The sequence below is a fragment of the Zingiber officinale genome, chromosome 1A (assembly GCF_018446385.1).
Source record: "Zingiber officinale cultivar Zhangliang chromosome 1A, Zo_v1.1, whole genome shotgun sequence".
NCBI classification, from domain to species: Eukaryota; Viridiplantae; Streptophyta; class Magnoliopsida; order Zingiberales; family Zingiberaceae; genus Zingiber; species Zingiber officinale.
The window spans coordinates 52667577-52693954 of NC_055987.1; positions in this window are offsets into that span (position 1 = coordinate 52667577).

The window sequence follows — 26378 nt, forward strand, 5'->3', positions numbered from 1 at the left end:
TATGTGTAATTTGTGGATACTGACTTGATGTGCACAATATCTATTATCTTTTTATGTTGTAAGAAGAATATTTATGTGTTGGTTATATAGATATTGACTTGGTGTGTTTAGATACATCGGTGCATTTTTATTTGTGATTTTCTTAGTGAATTAATAATATTAACTTAATTTTATGATTTGCTTGGTGATAATATTGGTTTTTCATTATTTCGGAAATCGAATTTGTGTCGTTAAACAATACTGATATTACATCGGTTTTCCACCGCTGTAAAATCGGTGTCATTAACTAATATTACATCGGTCGTATACCGCTGCCAAAACTGGTGTTATTAACATATAATATTATATCAGTTTTACACCCGATGTCGTTAAGTGATACTACACCGGTTTTAACCCGATGTCTAAAATGGCAGACCTTTTACATCGCCTTCATAGACATCGGTCGAAAATGTAATAAACATCGGTGGAAAACCGATGTCTATGAGGGTTTTTGTTATAGTGCCCTTTACAGCTAGTTCGTCATCGCCTCCATATATCAAGAAATATTCTTTAGTCCTTCTCAAGTACTTAAGAATATTCTTGACCGCTATCCAGTGACCTTCACCTGGATCTGACTGGCGTACATAGCATGGCGTACATAATAGATCCTATGGCTGAAGCATAAGGGATATTATCCATGCGGTCTCTCTCCTCTTTAGAAGAGGGACTTTGAGTCTTCGAAAGACTCACACCATGTGGCATCGACAGAAATCCTTTCTTGGAATTCTGCATGCCAAACCTTAGTAATACCTTGTCAACATATGTACTCTAACTTAAGCCAAGCAATCTCTTAGATCTATCTCTATAGATCTTTATGCCTAGAATACGGGCTGCTTCACCTAAGTCCTTCATTGAGAAACAATTACCTAGCCAAGTCTTTACAGACTGCAGCAAATGGATGTCGTTCCCAATGAGTAGTATGTCATCCACATACAATACAAGGAAGACAACTGTGCTCCCAACAACCTTCTTGTAGACACAGGGTTTATCTTCATTCTTGATGAAACTAAACTATTTGATTGCATCATCAAATCGAAGATTCCAGCTCCGGGAAGCTTGCTTTAGTCCATAAATGGACTTATGCAGTTTGCATACTCTGCCAGTATGCTGTGGATCTACAAAACCCTCAGGTTGTGTCATGTACACATCCTCAAGCAAGTTTCCATTCAGAAACGCGGTTTTGACATCCATCTGCCAGATCTCATAATCGTGGTATGCTGCAATAGTAAGCATGATCCGAATGAACTTAAACATCGCTACTGGAGAAAAAGTTTCATCATAGTCAATACCATGAATTTGCTTGAAACCTTTAGCTACCAGACAACCCTTATATATAAGTCCTTCCATGTCAGTCTTTCTCTTAAAGGCCCACTTACACCCAATGGGTTTGACCCCTTCAGGTGGATCAACCAAAGTCCATACTTGGTTAGTGTACATGGATTCTATCTCGGATCTCATGGCCTCTAGCCATTTCTCAGAATCTGGGCTCATCACAACTTCCTGATAGGAGGTAGGCTCATTCTCAACGAGCATAACGTCATCATGGTCAGACAAGAGAAATGAGTATTTCTCAGGCTGACGACGTACCCTATCAGACCTGCGAAGAGGTAGGTCTACTTGAACTGGTTGTTGTTCCTCAACTCCTTGTGGAACAATCTCATCATTCACAACACTTTGTGGTTCCAATTCAACTTCCATCAAGGCTTCAGTGCCATGGTCCATATCCTAAACTTCTTCAAGATTGAACTTACTCCCACTAGTTTTTCTAAAAACAAAATCCCTTTCTAGAAATACCCTAGTCTTAGCCACAACTACTTTGTGTTAACTAGGAATGTAGAAGTAATATCCCTTCCTTTCCTTGGGATATCCTATAAAATAGAACTTATCGGATTTGAGTAATTCAAATTAGACTCAATCCAATAATTGGATCCAATTGAGTCTAACTCAATGAGTCTAATTCGGATTAGATTTAATCCAATGATCCATCATATGAACCCATCTCCAAATCAACTTGTTCTTTGTGTGTGACCCAATAGGTTCTTGTAACATTGGCAATGTATCCAAATCAATATTTAGATACATAAGCAATGAGTGACATCTAGCAAGGTATATTACTACCCAAGTGATGAGAATGCCGAGATCCGACATAACCTTTCCGTGTCTATTATCTTGTATGACTTGATCCTTCTATCCTTGATATCTAGATTGCTTAATGAGACATAGACCATGTCATCCTCTTATCAATTTTTGTGTTTCTTGATCTCTAAATAGACACACTCAAAAAAAATAAGCTCAATATCTCATATTGACTCACTTGAGCATGTCATGCATTTTGTGTCCTACTAATCAAGGGGTCAACAGATATCGCTTCCGTCATATGAAAGGGATAAATCCCATCTACATCCCTCCACATAAGTTATTGCATATCCAGTGATCAACTTTATAGTCCATCCTGTTACAGGTAACGTTTGCTAATACCAAAGTATACAATGCCTTATGTTGGGAACCGTAGTGATTTCAGGTCTAAGGACTATTCATACCAATAGTCATATGAGAATGTTTATGATACTCATATAACAATTAATGAACTATTCTCATGGTGGGTCATTCAATACATATTCTCTAATATATACCCATTTGTCAACTTGGTATCTCATATCTATGACTTGTGAGATTAAGTCATTCATTAACCCACATGCTAGTCTCAACACATTAATATTGTCCTTGCATATTAATGCTTGACTAGGAATAGTTAAGAGTAGTGTTTTATGTATATCTACAATAGCTCAGTATACAATTTAACCAATTGATATGTTGTAGATTAGAGTCTCCTACTCTAGGACATTATTATACTTATTCATTTAGCACTGATTTGAAGTAAATATAATAACCAACTTTGTTTTTAATTAATAATGAAATATGATACAAAAGGATATCTTTTCAATCATCTCATAATTAGTACTAGGGCTAATACTAATAATATGAAATACACTCATCAAAATCTCCTAGACTTAAACCTTTGCTTGTCCTCAAGCAAACATCAATATCAAGAATGCATGTGAATGAGGGAAACCCCTAATTGAATAATCATTCATTAACCTTAATCATTGGTTAACATCAATGAAACTACTTCATTGGTCAAATTAGGGTTTAACCTCATGATAAACCCTAATTAATCCATCTAACAAATTGTTCCATCCATATCCTAGATCAACTATCCATCATGAACCAATTAATCCAAGTCAACCTTAACTACATTAAATTACTTAAACTAAACCAAAGATCTAATTAGGTAAGGAAATCGCTTACCCAGTCGGGATGCAACTCCTTACCATCAACATGTAGCGACTCTAACAATTTGATGGTTCACCAATCATTGCCTTATGGTCACAAAGATAGGACAAACAACTAATCACAAAATCATATCCACAATACAAAATTATATCTCTGCTTGTTTAATACTAAGCATGTCTTACCTCTAAACTAGATCCACCAATTTCCCTCAGACGCAATCTGGATGTCGCCATGGTGGTGAGCCAAGGCCAAGGAAAGGCGGTGACGGCTGGCCGAGCTCAATACAGCTGAAAGGCATCAGTGAATAGAAAGACCAACCACGGTGTGTTTTGAAGACACAAGAGGATGAGGACAGTCGTGGATCGGTTGGAAGTGGTCGAGGATGTTAGATGCAATGATTGTGAGGCTATTATGACAACGATGCATCGCTTCTTCGATAGGCCACTAGCGATGAAAATGGTATTTGGCGGTGTCAGGCAGAGATGCGAGAAGGAAGAACGAGAGTGGCAGTGGTGGTTGTGGCCTAACCATGTCAGGCCACGATGGCTGGACACGAAATGAGGTAGCATCGGGGTGGTGGTGACCGCCGATCAGGTGAGATCGTGAACAAGAAGGGCAACTGGATCAGGAGTGTCGGCGTGAGAAGAATTTAGGGCACAAACGGTTGTGACTTTAGCTTTGTCGGTCTTGCCTCGCGTGAAGGAGCAACGATGAACAATCGGAGGAAGAAAGTGCTCAAGCGGTTGTCGTCGGGCCATGGTGGTCGGCGACGATGAAGACGTGAGGAAGAAGGGAGGAAGAGAAGTGTCGGAAAAGAAGGGAGAGGAGATAAGATCGGGGATATTAAAGTAGTTAGGATTAGAAACTTAGGTTTAATTAATTAAACCCTAACTTCATTCCTCAATCAACTCCCACTTAATTAATATTCCATATAGGCTTTCTCTAAGTTCAATCATTTCATCCCCGTAAACGTATCATACCAACTCCATTTAAATCACATAAAATTTCTAAAAATTCTTGAAAATCTAATAAGATCATTTCTTAAATAATCTTATTATTTAATTATTATTTGGGTTTCATATTTTACATTCTTCCCCACTAACAAAAATTTGGTCCCTAAATTTTCTGCTCAACTCAGGGATCCTCATCTAAGGGTAACAACTAAGCAACATATCCATATACTACTTCATCCTAGAATCATGAACAAATATCTAACTGTGAGGGATCAAAGATTCCCTTGTAAAACTACCTGATCCACTTCCAAATAGATAGTTCTGACTCTGTGGGTTGAGCTCACCATGCTTCTGCTACTCCCATACTACCGTGGGTAAATCTACTACCTCAGAAATCCATAAAACATACTATCAGCAGATCCTCTAACATCTATATAATGTGTTCAGTCTGTCTATCTGTCTAAGGGTAGAAAGCTATACTGAATCAGTACTCTATACTCATGATCTGCTGTAAAATCTACCAAAATCGTAATGTGAATCACGAATCTCCATTCGATATAATATTCATAGATATACCATGAGATCTAGTATTCTCTCTATAGTATAACCCTACTACTCGATCCAAAGAATCTATCCTACTAATCGATAGAATGGGAGCAAGTTAGTCAACCAAACAATGTTTACCCACATCGCATCATATCCTCTCCATGTCCTGGGTAATCCCATAATAAAGTCCATCATAATATGCTCCAAATTTCATTCCAAAATACGTATCTATTGAAACAATCCTGCTGGTCTCCAATGTTCATCCTCCACTTGTTGACATACTAGACATCAAGCTACAAAATCCATGATGTCTTTCTTCTTGTCGTTCCACCAATAAGAATGCCTCAAGTCTCTATATATTGGGTACTACCTGGATGTATTGCAAATCTCGATCAGTGTGCTTCCTGGAGTAACTCCTCTCGGACAGAATGAGACTCTAGAACACACATAAATTCCCATGGAAATAATAAATCCCATAAAAATAACTCCACATTTTCAACGTAAAAATGGTAGCTACTAACTCCAAAACCATGAGTCTTATAATTCTTCTCATGATCTTACAACCGTCGAGAAGAATATAATACTATCCACTCATGTTGCATCAAAACTGCACATAATCTCTAGTACGATACAGTTGCGTAGAGTACAAATCCATCTACACAAGAAAGTAAAACTAAGACGGGTGCAGTCGTTAGTTTTCATTTCAGCTCCTAAAACTGGTCTCCTAAGCCTCTGTCCAGGTAAATTCCATACCCTTCTTGGATAGTCCAGTCAACGACATAACAATACTGGAAAAACCCTCAACAAATCTCCGGTAATATCCAGTCAGACCAAGGAAGTTGTGAGGCTCCTGTATAGAATTCGACTACTCCCAACTGGTAACAACTTCTATCTATTGTGGATCCACTGATATCCCTCTACTAGAGACAATGTGTCACGCCCCAGAGGAGTCCCTGTCCGAAGAAATTTCGGCAGCATCTCCCCTGTACGGCGGACAATCTGAAACTTCTACATAACACATATACCTCAGCCACAGGCGGCTGGAATTATAACAATAAATAAAAACAATCACCACGCAGTTTATATAGATATTCAGCCTCTGGCTGTCACAACCACGCAGTTAATAATAGTAATCACAAACAATAGTACTCTGACTCGAAATCCACCCTACTCAACTACACTCGTAAAGCTCAAATCCGACGAACTCACCTCTTCTGCCGTCCAGGCAGGCATGTAGTAGAATAAAATCCAAATCATACCAAAAGTCCATCAAACGGAAGGATTCCATACAATATCCATATGTAAAATCCAAAACAAGACTAAAACAAAGTCTGATAGAGAAAAGCTAAAATAAAATAACAACTCAAAGCTAGCAGAGGACTAGCACTACGTGCTGTGGGAACCAGCGACTGGAACTGCTCCTGACAGCCTCAACCTGAAAAATATATCAACAATGGAAGCGGGGTGAGTCCAACACTCAGCAGGTACAACTGATATGCATAATAAAACAAATAACAGACAACACTAATCATGCGTACAGTCTCCTGAATACGAGAAGGATAAATGCAACTGAAACGAAATCAGGAGATAACTGTACTAACCGGAATCAAAGTACAAAGGTAACAGGGTCGTCAGACCGGGGAAATCATAATCCTGTATGCATGTCAATCATATGCATCCATATAAATGCAGCAAGTAAATGCAGCAATCACAAACAATAAATGCAATAAATGCATATGGTGACCGTGCACTCTGACATCACTGCTCCTGATGAGCGACCGAGTGGACGGGATGCTGTCGGAGTACTCCTGTCCTCTGACCCCAAATCATAAATGGGGGTGCTCAATGCTCTCATCTCCCGGTACACGATGACGGGGAGGATATCTCTGCCGGCTACCACGCTGATTCATCTGACCAACGGAGCCAAACAGAGTCCACCATCTGCCGGCTACCACGCTGCTACACTAAATGCCAACGGAGCCAAACAGAGCAGAACTGACTACCGGCTACCACGCTGAGTCACCTGACCAACGGAGCCAAACAGCAGAACCGCCACACACCTGCCTGATATACCACTAACCCATGGGTGGTGGTGGTGTGTGCAGTACATGTAACTGGCGATGGGCTCAACCATAGTGGAGCCGACAATCGCACAGCAAGCAATCATGATGCATGACACTAGCATGGCAATCTCATGAATAACATAGTAATGACCATATAAATAATACAAAGTGTGTACCACTGGAAGATGTATCAGATAGAAGGTACACAAATCAGATAGGGCATCAAATAAACCCTAGATCCAGAAGATAACATAGCATATGGTTGGGTCACTCGGCGTAACCGAGGTAGGTACCTCTATAGGAGCCGTCGGGGTCTGAGAGCCCGACGCGCCCGCAGTATGCTGAGTCTGTCCCTGACTGACAGACTCATCAACAATAGGCATGTCTGGCATATCCAGAGATCCCGTGGTCCTCGCACGTGGTCGTCCAGCACCACGTCTCGCAGCAATACGAGTAGATCGTCTCATATCTGTTAAATTAAATTACAGATATTACTACAAGTATAAAAATCATAAAATAAAACATTATACCTAATTGTTGTCTGGAGATGTTCCGTCGCTATCCACTCCCCAACTTTTGACCTCAAAATTCCGAACGAGAATATCGCCAGAAATCCAAATAAATCCGAAATGGAAATCCGAAACATAACCATATCGAAAATCCGAAAATGCCCAGTTTGACTCGCAAACCTGACTAACCCAAATATCCAGAATACCAACAACAGGTATCCGATAAATCTCCAGAACACCAAAAGCAGGTATCATAACCCTACTCTGATACCATAAATTGATATCAGATAAATCTCAAAAATCCAACACACGGAAACCCAACAAGTTTCGCCAAACTTTGGCGCTCTGATACCATATCAACAGGTATCAGGTTATCTCAAATATCCAAAATACGAAATCAATGATCGTAAAACTTAAGCTCTGATACCAAATAAATTGTCACGCCCCAGAGGAGTCCCTGTCCGAAGAAATTTCAGCAGCATCTCCCCTGTATGGCAGACAATCTGAAACTTCTACATAACACATATACCTCAGCCACAGGCGGCTGGAATTATAACAATAAATAAAAACAATCACCACGCAGTTTATATAGATATTCAGCCTCTACAGTTAATAATAGTAATCACAAACAATAGTACTCTGACTCGAAATCCACCCTACTCAACTACACTCGTAAAGCTCAAATCCGACGAACTCACCTCTTCTGCCGTCCAGGCAGGCATATAGTAGAATAAAATCCAAATCATACCAAAAGTCCATCAAACGGAAGGATTCCATACAATATCCATATGTAAAATCCAAAACAAGACTAAAACAAAGTCTGATAGAGAAAAGCTAAAATAAAATAACAACTCCAAACTAGCAGAGGTCTAGCACTACGTGCTGTGGGAACCAGCGACTGGAACTGCTCCTGACAGCCTCAACCTGAAAAATATATCAACAATGGAAGCGGGGTGAGTCCAACACTCAGCAGGTACAACTGATATGCATAATAAAACAAATAACAGACAACACTAATCATGCGTACAGTCTCCTGAATACGAGAAGGATAAATGCAACTGAAACGAAATCAGGAGATAACTGTACTAACCGGAATCAAAGTACAAAGGTAACAGGGTCGTCAGACCGGGAAATCATAATCCTGTATGCATGTCAATCATATGCATCCATATAAATGCAACAAGTAAATGCAGCAATCACAAACAATAAATGCAATAAATGCATATGGTGACCGTGCACTCTGACATCACTGCTCCTGATGAGCGACCGAGTGGACGGGATGCTGTCGGAGTACTCCTGTCCTCTGACCCCAAATCATAAATGGGGGAGCTCAATGCTCTCATCTCCCGATATACGATGACGGGGAGGATATCTCTGCCGGCTACCACGCTGAGTCATCTGACCAACGGAGCCAAACAGAGTCCACCATCTGCCGGCTACCACGCTGCTACACTAAATGCCAACGGAGCCAAACAGAGCGGAACTGACTGCCGGCTACCACGCTGAGTCACCTGACCAACGGAGCCAAACAGCAGAACCGCCACACACCTGCCTGATATACCACTAACCCATGGGTGGTGGTGGTGTGTGCAGTACATGTAACTGGCGATGGGCTCAACCATAGTGGAGCCGACAATCGCACAGCATGCAATCATGATGCATGACACTAGCATGGCAATCTCATGAATAACATAGTAATGACCATATAAATAATACAAAGTGTGTACCACTGGAAGATGTATCAGATAGAAGGTACACAAATCAGATAGGGCATCAAATAAACCCTAGATCCAGAAGATAACATAGCATGTGGTTGGGTCACTACCTAAAGCATATATGATCAGGTAAATAATATGCAGTGCAGAATAAATGAACAAGCAACCATGTAACTATCATGTAGTGACCAACCGAACAAAATGATTACACGATCACTGCTATATGTTAAACATATTATTATGCATATCAAAGACATAAGTCAAAGTACCCGCCTCCAATAGGAAAATAAGATCAGTCCGGTCTAACTCGGACGTCGATATGCTCGTCTCGAATCAAAGTCCAGTGTGATAATATTTTGTTTAGTTAATTCTATCATGTATTCATTAACTAAACTAAATCCTAATCTATTGATCAATTAGGGTTAATGAAATTAACCCTAATCGTTCCACCTTCTAATTAGGACTTAGTATAACATAATCCATCACAGATTCAACACAAAAACACATCTAAATCTGTACTTACCCACTGCTAGGGAAGGATGTTGCCGGACCAAGAACACTCCATGGTAAAGCAAACCCTATAACTCCTCGGCGGCAATACAACAGCGTGATCAACGCCCAAAAACCCTAGCAGCAGTGTTTCTTCCCTGCTCCAACAGTAAGACAACGAAATCAGTGACTTTTACCACAGTGAATCGTCAATCGGTTCATCACAGGAGCCCAAATCAAAATCCTACAGTGAACAACCCTACCCAAAATCTGCCTTACCTAATTCGGAGTTAGGCCTCAGAAGGGAGGAATCCAACTAGGCAGAGGGATCTGTGGTGTGTCTGCGCTGCTCCGTGCAACGATGATCTAAGGCAGAGGAGTTTGGTCGGTTGCCGACGCTCGAAAGAGGAGAAGGGCCGACGGTAGGGCTGAGGAAGAGGTGATCGGCTTCGGGCAGAGAAGGCGTCGGGAAGGAGTCGGCTAGGACTCGCAGTAGCAGGCAATCTGCGTCGGCGCACAGGAAAGGAGGAGCCAGCGGTGGTGGCTTCGGTGTCGCGGAAGGGGAGAAGGGCACAGGGACGGCGTGGAGAAGGAAAGGGAAGAAGGAGATGCAACCCGCGACCACGACTTGAATTGCAAGGAGATGGGAACTGCCGCGGCGCCGGTTAGGGCACGCCATCGGAGAAGAGTGAAGGGCAGCGTCGGGGGAATGGCTCGGCACGCGGGGATGAGAAAAGAAATAAGAAAGGAAAAGTAAATAAATAAAAATCAACTTTTCCTCATTTAATTGGGTAGCCTAAACAGGCTTTTCCCGACCTCACTTTTATCCTCGATAACTCGTCCATACGAGCTCCGAAAAATTCCCGAAAATTTCCAAAAATTTCAAAAAATTCCCTTATTAATTTTCGCCTATTTTCAGTATTTTACATTCCCCCCCCCCCACTAATAAAAATTTGGTCCCCAAATTTCATTATCTACCATCTGCAAATACTAACAATAAGTAAAGCATATAAATGCTGAACGGTAAACTAAATCACATATCTCAAGTAAAAAGATGGGGATATCGAGTTCGGATCGTATCCACAAGCTCCCAAGTAGCCTCCTCGTCTGAATGATGCTACCATCTGACTTTAACCAGCCGGATAGTCTTGTTCCGCAACTGACGCTCTTTCCGGTCCAAAATCCGTTCCGGAATCTCCTCATAGGTAATATCAGGCTGAACTGGAACTGGAATATCTGCCAGCACATGTGTCGGGTCATGTACGTATCTCCTCAACATCGATACGTGGAATACATCGTGAACGCCTGACAGGGACGGTGGTAGTGCCAGTCGGTAAGCTTCCGCTCCGATCCTCTCCAAGATCTCGAAAGGGCCAATGTACCGCGGAGCTAGCTTACCTCTGAGGCCAAATCTTTTCACCCCTTTCATGGGTGAGAAATACATCTAAACCGAGAACTCTGGTCTCCTCGATCAAGATAACTCTCGCGATGGTCGCCGCCTCGACATCCGCACCACCCGTCAAGGACCAACTCTGCATCCTGCTGAACTCTATGAGGTCCCAACAACTGGGTCTCTCCAACCTCATCCCAGAGGACAGGTGTCCGACAAGGTCTACCATACAACGCTTCAAACGGTGCCATCTGAATAGCCGAATGAAAGCTGTTGTTGTAAGCAAACTCTACCAACGACAGATGGTCCTCCCAACTGCCTCCAAAATCCATAACACATGATCTCAGCAAGTCCTCAAGAGTTTGAATAGTCCGCTCTGACTGTCCATCTGTCTGTGGATGGAAAGCTGTACTAAATCGGAGCTGTGTGCCCAAGGCCTGCTGCAGACTCTGCCAGAAACGAGACGTAAACCGTGGATCTCTATCCGAAATAATACTCAACGGAACACCATGTAGTCTGATGATCTCTCGATAATACAGATCTGCCAATCGATCCAGGGAATCAGTCCTCAGGATAGCTAAGAAATGCGCGGATTTGGTTAATCGATCAACAATTACCTAAATCGCGTCATGGCCTCGTCGTGTCCTCAGCAAACCCACCATAAAGTCCATAGTGATGTGATCCCACTTCCACTCAGGAATAGGAATCCGCTGAAGTAATCCTGCAGGTCTCTGGTGCTCAGCCTTCACCTGCTGACAGATAAGACATCTAGCTACAAAATCCGCGATGTCTTTCTTCATACCGTTCCACCAATAGGAACGTCTCAAATCTCGATACATACGGGTCCCGCCTGGATGGATCGCAAATCGAGAACGGTGAGCCTCCTGAAGTAGCTCCTGTAAGACTGGATGAGACTGAGGTACGCATAATCTACCTCGGAAGTATATAACACCCTCCTCGTCTCGTGTAAACTCGGTCTGCTACCCGGAAGCTATCTGACTGCCAATGAACTGACAATGCTGATCACTGGCCCGGGCCTCTCGGATCCTCGTCCTGATCGACGACTGAGCAACTATGGTAACCAGAATACCCTGCTCTGTGGATCCCTGCTCCTCAAGGTCTAACTCTGAGAAACTCCTGCTCCTCAAGGTCTAACTCAGAGAAACTCTGAATCAAGTCCGTGACTGAAGTCCGGTGGCAAGCCAAAGTCGCTCTGGACTTCCTGCTGAGTGCATCGGCAACCACATTAGCTTTTCCCGGGTGGTAGCTAATGGTACAATCGTAGTCCTTTAGGAACTCCATCCATCTCCTCTGTCGGAGATTAAGCTCCTTCTGAGTAAAAATGTATTTGAGACTCTTATGATCAGTGAGAATCTCAAATGTAATACCGTATAAATGATGCCGCCAAAGCTTCAGAGCAAAGATGATGGCAGCTAACTCCAAGTCATGAACTGGGTAGTTCTTCTCATGCTCCTTCAGATGACGAGAAGCATAAGAGACTACTCTGCCGTGCTGCATCAGAACAGCGCCCAAACCCTGAAGAGACGCGTCGGTGTAGAGTACAAATCCATCCTCTCCAGAAGTAAAACCAAAACTGGAGCCGACACTAATCTCCGCTTCAGCTCCTGAAAGCTGGTCTCGCAATCCTCGGTCCACGTGAACTTCACGCCTTTCATGGTAAGGCGTGTCAGCGGCATAGCAATATGCGAGAAACCCTCGACAAAACGTCGGTAATATCCGGCTAATCCCAGAAAACTGCGAATCTCCTGAACTGACTTCGGCTGCTCCCAACTGGTGACAGCCTCGATCTTCTGAGGATCAACTGAAATACCTCTGCTAGAAACCACGTGTCCCAGAAAACCGACTGAGGATAGCCAGAACGCACACTTGCTGAACTTTGCGTACAGCTGATGTCGTCGAAGAATCTCCAAAACTGTGCGAAGATGCTGTGTGTGCTCCTCCTCGGAACGAGAGTAGACCAATATGTCATCAATGAAGACGATAACAAACTGATCCAAATACTCCAGAAAGATGCGGTTCATCAAGTCCATAAACACCGCTGGAGCATTGGTAAGCCCAAATGACATTACCAAAAACTCATAATGACCGTATCTTGTACGGAAAGCTGTCTTCTGGATATCTGAGTCTCTGACCCTCAACTGATGATATCCGAATCGCAGATCAATCTTAGAATACACTGATGTACCTCTGAGCTGATCAAACAAATCCACGATCCGTGGTAAAGGATATTTATTTCTGACGGTCACTGCATTCAGCTGTCTGTAGTCAATACATAACCTCATCGTGCCGTCCTTTTTCTTGACGAATAACACCGGAGAACCCCATGGAGAAACACTAGGGCGAATAAATCCCCTATCCAAAAGCTCCTGGAGTTGAACCTTCAGCTCGCTCAACTCTTTTGGTGCCATACGATACGGAGCTTTCGATGCCGGTGCGATTCCCGGAATCAACTCAATAGCGAACTCCACTGGCCTTCTGGGAGGCAAACCTGGCAGCTCCTCTGGAAATACATCTGGGTACTCCCGGACTACAGGAACGTCGGAGAGCTGCGAACTGCTGCTGTCCTTAGTACTGATCAAAGATAACAGAAAACCCTGACAGCTATGTGACAGCAACTTCTGTGACTGTATCGCCGAAATTATCGATATGCCGTCGTCTGTGATGCCAGTGAAATCCCACGAGGGTTGGTTCGGAGGCCGAAATGTGACTACCCTCGTCTGACAATCAACTGTGGCATGATATGCTGACAAACAGTCCATGCCAAGAATAATATCAAAATCGACCATTTCTAATACTAAAAGATCCACTGTAAGTATTAGGTTGCCAAAATCTAACGAGCAACCTCTGACCTCCTGGGTGACATCTAAAGTATCACCGGACGATAGGGAGACGGTCAATCGCTGGGGTCTGAAAGTGGTTAATCTACCAACCTCCCACATAAAAGTACGAGATATAAATGAATGCGAGCTACCAATATCTATCAGTATATCTGTAGATAAGGCATAAATAGAAATCATACCGCGGAAAACGGATCCATCGGCTCACTGCGCATCCTCTCTGGTCATCGTATGAACACGTCCAGTCTCTGGAGGAGGAGGAGGAGGTAACGCTGCCAGCGGCTGCTGCGGCTGGGCAGAAGCCTGCCACTGAGGCGGTGCTGGATACTGCGCCAGAGAAGACTGAGAGGATGGTGTCTGATACGGTGCAGCTGGCTAGGACTGAGTCTGGTACTGGCCTAAAGGCTGAGACTGCATTTGATACTGCCCCTGCGTCGGATAATAAAGTCCTGGAACAGAACCCTGGGGTGCTATGGAAGCACTGGAGTACTCCTGTCCAAGCATGCCAAATGCCGCTGCTGCAGGTGAAGTACTCCGCTGCTGGCCATGCGAAGGTTGGGCTCTTCGCCCTCCTCGATAAGTTCCGGACTGACTGGACTGTCCTCCATGATCAGACCCTCCGGTAGTCATATGCTGAGTCTTCTGCGGACAATCTCGACTCTGGTGCCCAGGCAGTTTGCAATGAAAGCAAACTGACTGTCCCAGAGCACAAGCTGAAGTGACATGATCTCTGGACCCACATCTGAAACAGCGAATGTCGCTGGCGGGTTGTTTCCGGCTCTGCTGGGAAGACCGGAAATGTCCTGAAGAAGACTGCCCTGATTTCTGAGGTTTACGTGATACCCCAGATGTACCCTGATCTGATCGACTACGCCTGCTCTGCTGTGATGTAGCCTGAGGCTGCTGGATCTGTCCCGATGTCTGACTCGGCTGCTTCCTTTTCCTATCCGGAAAAACTCTCTGCTGAGTTGACTCAATAATGAGGGCTCTGTCCAACATCTCCGCATAAGATGTGATACCAAGACCGACAAGTCTTAGTTGTAAATGTCCATCCAGCCCCTGAATGAACTGCTGCATACGTGAACTGTCCTCAGCAACTAGCTCTGGACAAAATCTAGCCAATCTGTCAAACTCTGCATTATACTCCGTCACTGTCCGATTATTCTGTCGCAAACTCAGGAAATCATGTCGACGAGCCATCTGATAAGCTCGTGGAAAGAAACGGCTCTCAAAAGCCTCTCTGAATCTGGCCCAAGTGATGTTCTGCTCACCGATGATAGAACGCTGAGTAAGCCACCAAGTGTCGGCCGCGTCCCGTAAGTGAAAAGCAGCCAGCTCTGCTTTCTCCCACTCGGAGCAAGCAATATAAAAGAAAGTCCGCTCCATAGTCTCAATCCAAGACAAGGCCACACTCGGATCTCAGTCTCCTCGGAAGAGTGTGAATCGACTCTTCATCGATTCTGCCAACACTGGAATCCTGGCTCGTGCCGCGACAAAGTCAGTGAGGTGTGTCGGAACGGCTGTCGGAATTGGCGGAACCACTGGAGCTGGTGCTACGGGTGGTACCACTGTAAAAACCGGAGGAGGTACTCCCGGTGCTGCTGGGTAAACTGGAGCATACGTCGTCGGTGGCACTGTAGGGTGAACATAGGTGGCCGCGACTGGAGGTACAGCAGGTAATGGTACCGGATGTGGAGCAGCCGGTATCCCTAATGCAGGTGTCGCTGGTGTCGGGTACACTGTAGGCCCAGGTGGCGGTGGTGCCGCGTATGCCATAGGCTGGGCTGGAGCTGGTGTCGGAAATGTCAACGGTACCCCTGATGATACCGGAAATACAGTAGGAGTAGGTACACTCGGCGTAACCGAGGTAGGTACCTCTATAGGAGCCGTCAGGGTCTGAGAGCCCGACGCGCCCGCAGTATGCTGAGTCTGTCCCTGACTGACAAGCTCATCAACAATAGGCATCTCTGGCATATCCAGAGATCCCGTGGTCCTCGCACGTGGTCGTCCAGCACCACGTTTCGCAGCAATACGAGTAGATCGTCTCATAGCTGTTAAATTAAATTACAGATATTACTACAAGTATAAAAATCATAAAATAAAACATTATACCTAATTGCTGTCTGGAGATGTTCCGTCGCTATCCACTCCCCAACTTTTGACCTCAAAATTCCGAACGAGAATATCGCCAGAAATCCAAATAAATCCGAAATGAAAATCTGAAACATAACAATATCGAAAATCCGAAAATGGCCAGTTTGACTCGCAAACCTGGCTAACCCAAATATCCAGAATACCAACAACAGGTATCCAATAAATCTCCAGAACACCAAAAGCAGGTATCATAACCCTACTCTGATACCATAAATCGGTATCAGATAAATCTCAAAAATCCAACACACGGAAACCCAACAAGTTTCGCCAAACTTTGGCGCTCTGATACCATATCAACAGGTATCAGGTTATCTCAAATATCCAAAATACGAAATCAATGATCGTAAAACTTAAGCTCTGATACCAAATAAATTGTCACGCCCCAGAGGAGTCCCTGTCCGAAGAAATTTCAGCAGCATCTCCCCTGTACGGCAGACAATCTGAAACTTCTACATAACACATATACCTCAGCCACAGGCGGCTGGAATTATAACAATAAATAAAAACAATCACCACGCAGTTTATATAGATATTCAGCCTCTGGCTATCACAACACGCAGTTAATAATAGTAATCACAAACAATAGTACTCTGACTCGAAATCCACCCTACTCAACTACACTCGTAAAGCTCAAATCCGGCGAACTCACCTCTTCTGCCGTCCAGGCAGGCATGTAGTAGAATAAAATCCAAATCATACCAAAAGTCCATCAAACGGAAGGATTCCATACAATATCCATATGTAAAATCCAAAACAAGACTAAAACAAAGTCTGATAGAGAAAAGCTAAAATAAAATAACAACTCAAAGCTAGCAGAGGACTAGCACTACGTGCTGTGGGAACCAGCGACTAGAACTGCTCCTGACAGCCTCAACCTGAAAAATATATCAACAATGGAAGCGGGGTGAGTCCAACACTCAGCAGGTACAACTGATATGCATAATAAAACAAATAACAGACAACACTAATCATGCGTACAGTCTCCTGAATACGAGAAGGATAAATGCAACTGAAACGAAATCAGGAGATAATTGTACTAACCGGAATCAAAGTACAAAGGTAACAGGGTCATCAGACCGGGGAAATCATAATCCTGTATGCATGTCAATCATATGCATTCATACAAATGCAGCAAGTAAATGCAGCAATCACAAACAATAAATGCAATAAATGCATATGGTGACCGTGCACTCTGACATCACTGCTCCTGATGAGCGACCGAGTGGACGGGATGCTGTCGGAGTACTCCTGTCCTCTGACCCCAAATCATAAATGGGGGAGCTCAATGCTCTCATCTCCCGGTACACGATGACGGGGAGGATATCTCTGCCGGCTACCACGCTGAGTCATCTGACCAACGGAGCCAAACAGAGTCCACCATCTGCCGGCTACCACGCTGCTACACTAAATGCCAATGGAGCCAAACAGAGCGGAACTGACTGCCGGCTACCACGCTGAGTCACCTGACCAACGGAGCCAAACAGCAGAACCGCCACACACCTGCCTGATATACCACTAACCCATGGGTGGTGGTGGTGTGTGCAGTACATGTAACTAGCGATGAGCTTAACCATAGTGGAGCCGACAATCGCACAGCATGCAATCATGATGCATGACACTAGCATGGCAATCTCATGAATAACATAGTAATGACCATATAAATAATACAAAGTGTGTACCACTAGAAGATGTATCAGATAGAAGGTACACAAATCAGATAGGGCATCAAATAAACCCTAGATCCAGAAGATAACATAGCATGTGGTTGGGTCACTACCTAAAGCATATATGATCAGGTAAATAATATGCAGTGCAGAATAAATGAACAAGCAACCATGTAACTATCATGTAGTGACCAACCGAACAAAATGATTACATGATCACTGCTATATGTTAAACATATTATTATGCAAATCAAAGACATAAGTCAAAGTACCCGCCTCCAATAGGAAAATAAGATCAGTCCGGTCCAACTCGGACGTCGAGATGCTCGTCTCGAATCAAAGTCCTGTGTCATAATATTTTGTTTAGTTAATTCTATCATGTATTCATTAACTAAACTAAATCCTAATCCATTGATCAATTAGGGTTAATGAAATTAACCCTAATCGTTCCACCTTCTAATTAGGACTTACTATAACATAATCCATCACAGATTCAACACAAAACACATCTAAATCTGTACTTACCCACTGCTAGGGAAGGATGCTGCCGGACCAAGAACACTCCACAGTAAAGCAAACCCTATAACTCCTCGGCGGCAATACAACAGCGTGATCAACGCCCAAAAACCCTAGCTACAGTATTTCTTCCCTGCTCCAACAGTAAGACAGCGAAATCAGTGACTTTTACCACAGTGAATCGTCAATCGGTTCATCACAGGAGCCCAAATCAAAATCCTACAGTGAACAACCCTACCCAAAATCTGCCTTACCTAATTCGGAGTGGCCTCAGAAGGGAGGAATCCAACTAGGCAGAGGGATCTGTGGTGTGTCTGCGCTGCTCCGTGCAATGACGATCTAAGGCAGAGGAGTTTGGTCGGTTGCCGACGCTCGAAAGAGGAGAAGGGCCGACGGTAGGGCTGAGGAAGAGGTGATCGGCTTCGGGCAGAGAAGGCGTCGGGAAGGAGTCGGCTAGGACTCGCAGTAGCAGGCAATCTACGTCGGCGCGCAGGAAAGGAGGAGCCAGCGGTGGTGGCTTCGGTGTCGCGGAAGGGGAGAAGGGCACAGGGACGGCGTGGAGAAGGAAAGGGAAGAAGGAGATGCAACCCGCGACCATGGCTTGAATTGCAAGGAGATAGGAACTGTCGCGGCGCCGGTTAGGGCACGCGATCGGAGAAGTGTGAAGGGCGGTGTCGGGGGAATGGCTCGGCACGCGGGGATGAGAAAAGAAATAAGAAAGGAAAAGTAAATAAATAAAAATCAACTTTTCCTCATTTAATTGGGTAGCCTAAACAGGCTTTTCCCGACCTCGCTTTTATCCCCGATAACTCGTCCATACGAGCTCCGGAAAATTCCCGAAAAATTTCAAAAAATTTTGGAAAATTCCCTTATTAATATTCGCCTATTTTCAGTATTTTACACAATGTGTCTTAGAAATCCCACAGAAGACAGCCTAACATGCGCATTTACTAAACTTCGCATAGAGATGTTCTCGTCGAAGCATCTCCAGAAGTATGCAAGGATATTATTTGTGATCCACCTCGGATCAAGAGTATATCACAATATTATCAATTTAAGACAATGTCAACTAATCCAAATACCCTAGAATTTCTATATTCATCGTGTCTATGAAAACATCTAGGGTACTTTAAGCCTAAATGACAATATCAAGGACTCATAATGTCCATACAATAAGTACACTCAACTGCAATATCACTAACAACAAGTATGTAATCTGATCACCAACTACAAATTACCAAATCCATAAACATCAAGACATACTACTCCTCATGTCACTATCAACATCAAACACTAAATAATAGACTACCAAGTCAAATATCTACTAATAGAGTATCATAAAATCACATATCACAACATTTAGATGTTGTGTAAAAAGATATCCACCAATAAATCATCAGAAATCAACATATCACAATATCTGATATTACAATATCCATCAATCTCAAATAATCCTCAACATCAATCATACCTGATAATTTCCCAGTGACCAATTCTCATTATGGTGTACTATCAAGATGTAGAAATATATCATCATCCTACCTATGATGTATGACTACTGAAGTCTAAGGGATATTTCTTGACTTCCTGATTGATAATCTACAACTCTCCAAATGGTAGAAATATGGTCAATCCATGAGATATGAGTATAAAAACTCTTCTAATCCTATCCAAAAATGTCCAAAAAGTATGCTAAATCTCATCCTTTCTAATATTCAAATATCTATAGTAAAGGAATGACAATCCAAAGTCCAAAGTGACCTCCTACTGAAAGTCTACCCATCAGAGAATATCACTACAAATCTCATAATCATACCTGAAGAATATCCATCGATAACTGTCGACAAAAGATTGAATACTCTGATCTGAATTATAGACTTTAAGAACTTTAGTAAATGATCATGTGGTCAAGGTCTTGAGCTACTTATGGAGATAATGATAGTTGAGTCGACTAACCATTATCTTGCAATGCATCATACTATGATTGCTCCACCTGAGATTTAGTAACCTATAATGATGACCAATGCACACAAGGGTAGAGGAGCATAATCAACAAATAGCCAACCAACATAACTGTCGATCATCTCTTTGCTCCTCGAGGATTGTCATATGAAACTTCCCCTTATTAACGGTAGAATTTAATAGGTGTTATTCAACTAACACCACATTCTAACATCATTACGGGCAATATATCTATATGTACTACCGAGAATATCTACCCATATCCGATCGGTCCATGAGTTAGGATCTCCCACGGAACAACATTAGGCGAGTCAGCTAACCATCACCTTATAAACTGTTATACCACAATTCCTCCTTTTCAGGTTCAAGAACTCTTGACAAGCTATACAGAAAGAGGTAGAGAAATACCATCTCTCTAGAGCATCTCAAAATCATCAACAAGAGATGCTCTACTCCCATAAGTCATCTTTTGCATTTTCCTTCACATGGTGCTTGGTCATGTAAAGGATAAGTAGCAACCTTTATTTTTCCAGCACCAGTACAAATCATATATTTGAATGTACTCTCCAATTATACATCCTATAACGGTGGTATCTCGTAAGTGTTAAGCAACTAGCTCTACACTTTCCTACATCAGTAGAGGTTAACTAACTGAATGTACCTTCTAGGTTACCCAACTAGGTACATACAATCCATGGTCAAAGTCCCCATGGAATAGGATACATTGATCCTCTACAGACTAGTCAAGCCAACAATGGTAGGCGGCTAATTCAATCCATTCTACGTCTGTACAAGTCATGTACTCCAATGTGTCTTTCAGGTTATCTAACAAAACACAAACAACCCAAAGATCAGAATCTCCATGAAACAAAGTAAGTCGGTCCCCTACTGACCGAGCAAATAAAAGTAAATCAATCCTCTACTAACTAAACCAATAAGTATGAATCAGTCTCCTACTGACAAAACAAATAAAAATAAATCAGTCCTCTACTAACCAAAACAAAAAGAGTAAATCGATCCTCTACTGACCAAACCAAGAAAATAAATTGGTCCTCTACTAACCAAATCAACATGAGTAAATCGGTACTCTACTGACCGAGCCAACATGATATCTAGAAGATACTATAAACTACACTACTAGTAATAGCAAAAACTAGTAATACTGGTGGTATGATAGAAGAAATCCCATGAGACTGTAATCCCTAATCTCTAGTAGGAATTGATAGACCTAACAGTGGCTAAGCCAACACATGTTATATATGCTACAAATAACTAGACAAATACCAATAGAAGTGTATGATAAAAGTATACAAACATACCTCCTATACCTTGGAGATGTCCTATCGCTGTTTGGTCCCAAAACTTGAAAAGTCACATCGAGAAACCAAAACACGAAATCCAAAACATGAAAAATATAGGCCTCGAAAACCTGTGGCTTTGATACCAATAAATTATCATGCCCCGAGCGTAAGGTTGTTTGACGAAAATCGGACAGCACCTCCCCTGTAGTAGTGACAAATGAAACCAATATACATTGCCCTAAGTCTACTCACAATCCAACAACAGCCCATATAGCTGGATATAAAACACAACCATGCAATTATTGGGATGTATACTATAAGCCTAGCTTTTGTATGAACATCTGTTTTGAAATATTTTGAAATGAGAATCACTTTGCTCAAATATTTCCATTTTATATTTATATATATGTTGATGCAGTTGTTCATTTAAATTATGTTGTAGATAAAATGGTGTGTAGTGTCACGCAGAAGATCATGTTATCGGTTCCTTATAAATTATAAATAGTAGCTCATAACCAAGATGGATTGGGACAAACCATTGGAACGGTTGTAGTGTAATTTGGTATTAGTTTGTCTTGACTATAAAATTACACTAGTACACTATGTGTGTATTGAGCAGGACCATCTGAGGTTGTTCGATTTATACTGACTACAGAAAAGAATAGAACCTTTGTTATTATGGATGTGTGTCTTCTTAATCCCTATATAATAACAAGCACGTATACTTAGTATTTATTTCTTTAACTTATCAATGAGTGAGATTTATTCGTTAAATCAATAGGCTAGATGAGTTAGGAGATAGTACTATTTATATGGTGTGTTGTTGATTATAGAAGAAATCTGTGTCCTAATTATTTAGGCTGATGATGTCCCCTTGAGGAGCTCATAAGGATTATCATGTAAACCCTGCAAGTGGACTTAGTCCGGCATGATAATATAGTTGAGTGGTACTACTCTTGGAACCAGATGTTAATTAATTGAGTTGTAAGTAACTCATTTAATTAACGGACATACGATATCTTAAACATAGGGAGTTAAACGCACTCATGATAAGAAGGAGCCGATATTGTAATATGAGATTGGTGTGATAGTTCAATAATAACCCTTTAGTGGTATGAGTTATTATTGATGGACTTGGGTTGGGTGTTCGAGCCGAACACAGGAAGCCCAAGCCCATCAGGAGGCCTAAATCAATTCCTTCTCTAGGTCCCTGTTGTAGCCTCTATATAAAACCTCACATCCATCCATCCATAACTTGGTTTGGTTTTCTCCATCCACCTAGGGTCGACAGCAAGGTTATAGAAATGGCGATTTTTTCTAAACAGAATTCTGTTATTTTTCTTTCTTTATAACCGACGACAATGGTTATAAAAGGAGTAGGTGGTGCCCCCTAAAACTTAGTTTTCCCACAAGCCTCCTCTTCTCCTTACCTAGGGCCAGCGACATCCGACCTCTTCCTTGGTGGTCGGCGCCCCCTCCCCTCCTCCTTGGTGGCTGACGGATTGGAGAAAAGAAGAAGAAGAGAAGGAAGAAGATTAGAAGGTGCCCCATCCTAGAGCCTCCTTTAGTAACCGGCGGTTTGGAGAAACGAGAGGAAGGGTGGTTGTTGTCTTGGTAGATCGTCACCCACACGACGTCCAAGAAAAGGAGAGGAATACGATAGAAGATCAAGAGGTCTTTAGCTATAAAGAAAAGGTACAACTAGTTATTTAATTTCACTGCGTAATTAGTCGAGTTTTCTTTGTATCGATTTTGAATACCAACACAAGAGGCCAGCAATCTTGTACTTCGATCAAGGTGGGCTTTGATCCGTCAAGAACTTGCTTGATTGATCGAACACATGTCTGATCGAACATGCAGGTTTGTAGGAATAGTTCTATACTTATACAATTTTTGTACAGGGAAATTTAAATAGAACGGAATTTCAACGGCTTTAAGTGGTATCAGAGAAAGTTTTCTTGTTCCATGTGATTGGTTTTCGGTTAAATTATGCACCGTTCGTACATAAGTTTAGGCTGGATAATAGTAGGATGTGCTAGATAGATTAATTCTGTGGTTGCAGGCATCCTAGATCCAACTATTATGACTTTGTGTGGTTGTGTATGATTTTAACCCTCAGGCATGTCGAGGTTGTTGTGTGTGCATGATTATAATAATTAAATACGACTGGTTGTCATATTATTATTTTTTTACATTCTGTTCGATCTAGATTACATGTAAATTCCTTTATGGAATATAGGATCGATAAATGTAAATTTTATTTCTTTTTGTTGCGGCTTGTATCCTTGCTATGCGTGGTGCTATTTTGAGGACCGGAGGCACGATGGAGAAGGAAGCGAGATAGACGCGACGTCTTGATCCATTGCCGGCATATTGGAGGACAGCGTTGGATGAGGCCATAATAGTTAGAAATTTTATTTTCATATTTATTGCCTTTATATGCTGTTTTATGTGCTGTGGTGTTGTTTTATGTGTTGTTATGTGTGTGTATGTTAAAATTCTTCAATTTAAATAACTAAGTAGGAGAGGGATTATTTAAATAAATTCCACGGTCTCTATTACTAGTTTGTAAGTGATGCATTCAAACTTGTGCGTTGGCTTTAAGTGCCTTCCTCCATATTGGATGAGTTTGTTTGTGCATCACTAGATCAAACTTCCTCTATGGATGATTATAGGAAATTATTTAGGTTTGTGTAATCTTCTTCATCTGAAGGGGCATAATCCTAATTAATGGACTAAGTATCAAGTAATGGTATATACTTAGGCGCATTTAATAGTATCCTCCCCATCGGAGTCACTGCTATTATTTGTGTGATCGAAGATGAAACAACTATTAATTTTATTTGTCATAAAGTTAGGTTAACAAGATAATAAAATTAATGGGTAAAACCTCCTCTTACAAATGTTTGAATTAGTATACGTCCACACTATCGTGGCATACGAAATTCACGGTGTTTTGAGGTGTTGGTGAATTTAAATTATATTGTTTGAGGAATCAATATTATTTTAAATTCTAAAGTTTTGACCAAATATTTTATTTTATGATTCTCAGGATTTCAAAATGGCTTTCAATCCTCTTGCTGTTATTTTAAAAGAAAATAAACTTACTGGTCCAAATTATATTGATTGGAAATGGAACTTGGATATTGTCCTAACTGCTGAAGAATACAAGTTCATACTTCTTAAGGTCTGTCCTAGTGTGCCTGATAAGAATTCTAGTGAAGAGGAGATATAGAGACATAGGAAATGAGTCAAGGTAGATGAGATGGTGCGGTGTTACATTTTGGCTTATATGTCAAATGTGTTGCAACATCAGCATCAGGCCATACCCACTGCCTATGACATGATGCTCAATCTCAAGGAATTCTTTGGACACCAGAATCGGCCTGCCAGGCATGAGGCCATGAGAAACTTAATGACAACCACTATGACTGAGTGACACCCGTAAGGGATCATATCCTCAGGATGATGGCTCATTTATATGAGATGAAAGTCCTTGGAGCTGAAATAGATGGGGAAACCCAGGTCGATATCATTCTCCAAACGCTGCCCAAAAGTTTTGAGCAGTTCTGCCTGAATTACAACATGAACAAAAGGGTTTATTCGTTAGCAGAACTTCTGACAGAACTCCAAGCGATAGAAGGGATATTTCGTCAAAGTTCTCAAGTTCACATTGCGGAAAACATTTCTGCTTCTAAGCCAAAAGGCAGAAAGAAGAAGAAGAAACAAGTTGGTTTAGCAAAGAAAGTGATTCGACCTCAAGGGACTGGGTCACACGTAGGTGTGAAGAAGCCAAAGGGAAAGTGCTTCACATGTAAGCAGTCTAGACATTAGAAGGTGGAATGCCATCGCAGAAAGGAAAACAATAAAGATATATCTTATTCATTAGTTTGTGAAACATGTTTAGGGGTGTTATCTACCGGTACCTGGTGTGTAGATACAGGAGCCACTGATCATGTCTGCAATTCATTGCAGGGGTTCCAGGAAACCAGATGACTACATGAAGGGGAGATCACCGTCTACATGGGCAATGCTACGAGAGTGGCGGCTGTTGTAGTGGGAGATGTTTATTTATCTTTTGATAGGAATAAAACTTTAATTTTGAAAAATTATCTTTACGTACTATGTTTTAGAAAACTTGATTTCAGTTTCTAAATTATTTATGGATGGATATTCTGTTTCTTTTGATGACAAAGTGATTGTCAAGAAAAATAGGATGGTTATCTATTCTGGTGCGTTGGTTGGCAATTTGTATACTCTTAATTAAATAACTCCCACGATGCAACAAATAGAAATTAATAACATATCTTCTAATTCTAATAAGAGAAAGCAACCTTCGGAAATGAACCAAACATACCTTTGGCATCTAAAGTTGGGTCATATTAACATGAGTAAGATTCAAAGGCTAATAGTCGATGGACCTTTGGGTTCATTGGCAGTAGAAAACATTATGACCTGCGTGTCTTGCTTGGAAGGAAAAATGACCAAGAGGCCTTTTAAGGCAAAGGGGTATAGAGCCAAAAAAGTTTTGGAATTTGTTCATTCTGATTTGTGTGGGCCTATGACTATCCAGGCAAGAGGTGGTTTAGAATATTTTGTCTCTTTTATAGATGACTATTCGAGATATGGGTACATTTACTTGATGTGTCGCAAGTCAGAGTGCTTTGATAAGTTCAAAGAGTACAAGGTTGATGTGGAGAAACGTCATGAAAAAAGTATCAAGACACTATGGTCTGATCGTGATGGAGACTACCTCTTAGGAGAGTTTAGGAGTTACTCATCAGAGGCCGGGATTCAATCCCAATTGTCTGCACCTAGTATACCCCAACAGACTGATATGGTGGAATGAAGGAATATGACTCTTATGGAAATGGTTAGATCAATGATGAGTTATTCAGAATTACCAAATTCGTTTTGGGGATATG